General features: G+C 39.3%; 1 long non-coding RNA gene across 1 annotated transcript in view; it reads right to left on the reverse strand.

Moving 5' to 3' along the window:
• The window catches only part of LOC127433887 (uncharacterized), a 6,510-nt gene extending 1,009 nt beyond the window's left edge, over positions 1 to 5,501 (reverse strand). The window contains exon 1 of the long non-coding RNA XR_007895953.1: positions 1 to 5,501. This exon is cut by the window's left edge and continues 292 nt beyond it. This is a non-coding gene — a long non-coding RNA (uncharacterized LOC127433887).
• Positions 5,502 to 5,613: the final 112 nt, after the last annotated feature.

Raw genomic sequence — 5,613 nt, forward strand, 5'->3', positions numbered from 1 at the left:
ATACACCGAACACACATCAAGTATTGGTCAACCGATATATCGCTGAGGCCGATACAGTGGCCAATATTCTGTATTTAACTACTGCATCAGCAGATATATTTCCTGTTTGACTGATTAGTTTCGTAAGCCGTGATGTCACAATCGCCGGCTTGCATGTGAAGGAGTCATTAGTGACATGTAAATGACCAATCACAGTTTGTTTTGTTATTTTACCATAATAATAGACCGTGTGTGTTCAATAAAGTCTCATTCAAACAGAAGTGCACTTATCAAGCTCATGATGTTTAAAGAGCTCGCATGTTTCATTCTCTCTCATCAACAATTCCCTGTAACTTTTAACGATAAAAAGGCAAATAGCAATAAAACTTCTGTCATTTACTATCTGTAAATATGTGGATATCTCATTTAAACAAAACAACTGAATATCTTTTTAATATTTTATTCAAAAAACCTCACAAAACTTGAGCAAATTCAGTGAATTCTTCCTCTGAAGCATATTTTGTATCAGTCTGGAACAAAACTTTACCTGTGAGATTTTGTGTGTGAATTTAGTAAATTTTATGCTAAATAAAAATGAAATATTTAGCATTTCTTTACATGGAATTTACTATCATATACAGTTGCAATCGAAATTATTCAACCCCTCTGACCAGCAATACATTCTGGTGATGTGAATTAAAACACATCAACTAAAACTGTACTAAAAACAGTCAAAGTAAGTTTTTAATACACATTTGAGTGATTTTGAGAACAAAGAGTTCGGTTTACCCAAATGTTAAAATAAAAAATAACTAATTCTCTCCACAAATGTCGTGTCAGAAATATTCAACCCCCAAAGTCAATCATTTGTGGAGCATCCTTTACCCTTAATAACACCAAATAAATGTTTCAGGTATGTGTTCTCAGGCTTCGGACACCTCTCTATTAGAATTTTTACACATTTCTCATGAGCAAAAGCTTCCAGCTCATTGACATTCTTTGGTTTCTGTGCTGCCACTGCATCCTTGAAATCCCAACAAAGTTTGCAATGGGATTTTAATGACTGAAAGGGCCATTTAAGGACATTCCTCGACCTATCCCTGAACCAGACTTTGGACAACTTGGATGTATCCTTGGTGTTATTGTCTTGCTGGAAAGTCCAGTGATCACCGAGCTTCAATTTACACACTGAAGGCATCACATTTTTCATGCCAAAATGACCAGATACCTGAAAGAATCCATGGTGTCAGTCACATAGTCAGGATAGCTGTTTCCTGCAGCCGCAAAACACCCCCATAACAGGACTGACCCACCTCCATGCTTGACTGTGGGGATGGTGTCGTTCTCATCACCTTGTCATCTTACTCCAGACGTACTGCTGACCCATGGGTGTAAAACTCATTTTCAGTGTCATACGTCTATAAAACCTTCTTCCAGGACTCCACAGGTCTTTCCTAATTACTTCTTGAATATTCAAGTCAACATTTCCCTTGAAGTTTTGCTTTCTTTCACATGCCAAGAAGGTTGCTGTTGTACCATATTTAAAAAATGTATGAATGCTGCTGCCAACTTTGTCTATTGGAAATTGAAGTGCCTTGGAAATGTACTTTTAGCCATGACCTTTCTTGTGTAATGAAATAATCTCCTCGATTAGCTTTTGAGAAAGCTTATTTGTAATTGCATTTTTTGCATAGAAATAAATTTTTGCTTACAATGCTAAACTTACATTTGAAAACTTAAATAAATGCCATTGCAGATTGATGACTTAATTTTGTTTTAAAACAATTACTTGTGTAGCCTTACATATTTAAGAAACAGCTACATGCAACAGGGGTTGAATAATTATGACATGGCTGTATTTTTAAAAAATATTTTAAGAAATATATATTCACACTACGACTTTGAATGTGTCACTCAACTGAAATAGATGTGAAGTTTAAAAAATTCTGGGCCATCAGAAAAGCTTACCTTGTAAATCCTTACTGTCTTGGGGGGTTGAATAATTTCGATTGCAACTGTACGCCGATCAGCCACAAGCATTAAAACCACCTGCCTGGGAGAGTTGCATGGCACCATGCGAGGGTTGGACGTGTGAATGGAGAGCTCTGCGCACTTTGCTAGTTTTTAATACTTTTTATGTCATAAACCGGTGAGATTCGATACACCCTGATCCATAACTCTTCTATGAAGACAATGTGTCAAAGAATTAAAAATCCTCGGGCTCTGGAGACATTAAAAGACACCTAACCCTAACCCTAACGTGCTCAAGCTGATACCCCGGACAGGGCCGCAGACTGGGTACTCAGTTTGGACGGTGCGGCGGCATTCAGCGTCAGCTGTCGAGCATGTCGGCAATGCTGATGAAGGTCGTTGCTGACTTGGAGGATCTTGCTGTAATATGTTGATTGATCACTGCCATAGAGACAAAATTCTCTGAGGTGGTTACAAGATTGTCGGACGTCGAGAAACGGATCGATTATCTGGAGTCATCAGAGAGGGAATTAGCTGCTAACCCGCTAGTGACCAAGATAGACTTGGAATGCATTTTGGAAAAGTTGGAAGACCTTGAGAATAGTAGCCGGCGAAACAACGTCCGAATTGTTGGAATTCCTGAGAATGAAGAAGGCAGAGATATGGTGAAATTCCTAGACGAGCTCTTCCCGAGTCTGCTCGACATAACGGGCCATAAGCTGGAAATCAAGCGAGCTCGGCTCAGAGATCCGCTGAGGGAGACAGGCCCCGATCAATTCTGGCCAAATTTCTGAGATCATCCGATAAAGATCTTGTGTTACGCAAGGCAAGGAGTGAAGGAAGGCTTTCTTGGAAGAACCACAACATTTTCTTTCCACAACTTTGTGAATTCGACAAGAGAGAAACATGATCGATTCAAGGAATGCAAGAAACTCTTACATCAATGGAAGGTCGCTTCTGCACTGATGTTCCTGGGCAAATTAAGAATAGATGCTAAGGATGGCCGTAAAACATTTACATGCCCACAACAAGCATTGTCCTTCATAAAGTCAATGGAATGAGTAAGTCATTGTGTGATGCAGCCGAGTGTGCCTGACACACTGAACATTCACTTGTTCGTCCGAGGAACTGAGCACATTTTTTGTTTCTTTTTGTGCTGGTTCTGCCTATTGGCTGGAGTTTGTTTTATAGATTATTTTCTGTTATGTAATTCTGTCTCACAAAATTTGTACAGAAGCACCGGATTTGAGCAATCCGATGGCAAGGTTGTCGCGGGGGTTCTCGTAGGCGTGAATGGACTGTGTTTATAGGGATTGACACCGGTTGGCATGGGGTTAATGCACACGTTTTTCTTTTTGTTCTGGGGGAAGTTTGGGGTTTGAATGTTGCTCTAATGTTGGAATGTGGTCTTCATAATTTTGTTTTGACACACAAACTATTTTTTCTAATATGTCAATATGTCAAATGTTAATATGAGTGTACTATCTCTCTCCACGTGGAATGTGAATGGGTTGGGGCACCCCATAAAAAGAAGGAAGGTTATTTCTTTTCTTAAACATAAGAAATACGATATAGTGTTTCTTCAAGAAATGCATCTTTCCCCGCAGGAAGCTGAAAAATTTGGGAAGATATGGGGTGGGCATGTTTTCATTAGTGCTAGCTCAAATAAGAGCAGGGGAGTCATTATATTGATAAATAAACATCTACAATTCAAGTGATTTTGACTAATATTTATGCACCTAACACTGATGCATTTTTATAGATCTTGAAGGGATGTTGCAAGCCGCTGGCACCCCTCATGATATAATACTGGGAGGAGACTTTAATCTTTTGATGGACTCAGTCCTTGATCATAGTGAAGCAAAAGTGTGCAAGCCCCCTAGAGCAACATTGACGCTTCACAGGATGTGTAAAAATCTTCGTCTTACAGATATTTGGAGACTTTTGAACCCATCTGGTAAGGACTATACATTTTTTTTCATCAGTCCATAAGATTTAATCTAGAATAGATTTTTTTTTTATATGTAAATCCCTCATTTCATCTGTTGTTGATTGCTAATCTGGAAATATCTTAGTCTCAGATCATGCCCTGTGAGTTTAGAGGTGTTGCCACAAAAGGAGAAAAATAAATCATATAGTTGTTGCTTTAATGTATCCCTTTGGCAAAATCCTGAATTTCAACAAATGTTAAAGGCTGAAATAAATGTTTATATGGAGATCAACTGGTCCTCAGTATCCTCTGTGGGCGTGGCTTGGGAGGCACTTAAGGCAGTTCTTAATGGTCGGATCATACAGTATGCCTCATTCACCAAAAAATCCAAAGAACGAGAACTCGTGGAGTTGGAAGGGAATATTTAAAGTGCCGAGGCAGAGCTGAAGCACCAAATGTTATCTAATGGCCTCAGAGAATTGAGCCGCTTGAAATACAGATATAATACTATTTTGTCACGGAAGGTGGAGTTTTGGCTATTCAGGGCAAGACAGTCATATTTTGAGTCAGGGGACAAGGCAGGAAAACTTCTGGCTAGATATGTAAAACAGAGAGAGTCTTTTTCTACCATTCCCTCAGTGAAATCTGCTGGTGGTGAAATATTTACCTCAGCCATTGATATTAATAATGCCTTTAAAGAGTTCTACCTTGATCTCTATAGGTCCATGTCTTCATCCACTGATGAAGATATTAGGAACTTTGTGGAACCATTAGAACTCCCTAAACTGACGAATGAGCAAAAAAATATCTTGATTCTGAGATAACCTTGGAGGAGCTTGGCGAGGTAATTAAGGCCTTGCCTACAGGCAAGGCTCCGGGGCCAGATGGCTTTGCCGCTGAATTTTTTAGATCTTATGCTACAGAACTGGCTCCACATTTGTTAGAAGTTTATACGGAATCTTTAAAGAATGGAAAGCTCCGCCAACCATGACACAAGCCCGGATCAGTCTGATTCTTAAAAAGGACAAAGATCCAAACGAGTGTAAGAGTTACCATCCAATTTCCCTGATCCAGCTAGATGTTTAAATATTGTCAAAACTTTTGGCTAACCAATTAAGTCAAGTTATGTCATTGGTTGGATTAAGTTACTTTATAGACACCCGGTAGCGGCGGTATAAACAAATGGATTAATTTCAGATTATTTTACTCTGGTGCCCTCTTTCCCCATTATTCTGTCTTGCCTGGAACCATTACCAGCTGCAATAAGAAAGGAGGATGATTTTCCAGGGGTGGTGGCGGGAGGTATGGCGCATAATCTTTTGCTTTACGCAGATGATACAGTATTTTATTATTTGTCTCCAACCCCACTAGATCTATGCCTTGCCTCCACAGAATTATTAATTCCTTAGGATACAAAGTCAATTGGTCTAAATCCGAAGCTTTGGCTCTGACAGCATACTGCCCAGTAACAGCTTTTCAGCTGGGTGCCTTCCAGTGGCCCACACAGGGCATTAAGTATTTGGGCATTTTATTCCCAGCAAATTTGTGTGATTTAGTTAGTTAATTTTGACTCTTTAATAAAAAGTTTTTCGAGCGATGTGGGCAGGTGGGCTTCATTACATTTATCTATGATTGGGAAGGTTAATGTTATTAAAATGAATTGTATTCCAAAATTCAACTACCTGTTACAGTCTCTCCCTGCAGATGTCCCCCTCTCTTATTTCAAGCAATTT

Source organism: Myxocyprinus asiaticus, chromosome 43 (assembly GCF_019703515.2).
Source record: "Myxocyprinus asiaticus isolate MX2 ecotype Aquarium Trade chromosome 43, UBuf_Myxa_2, whole genome shotgun sequence".
Lineage (NCBI taxonomy): Eukaryota > Metazoa > Chordata > Actinopteri > Cypriniformes > Catostomidae > Myxocyprinus > Myxocyprinus asiaticus.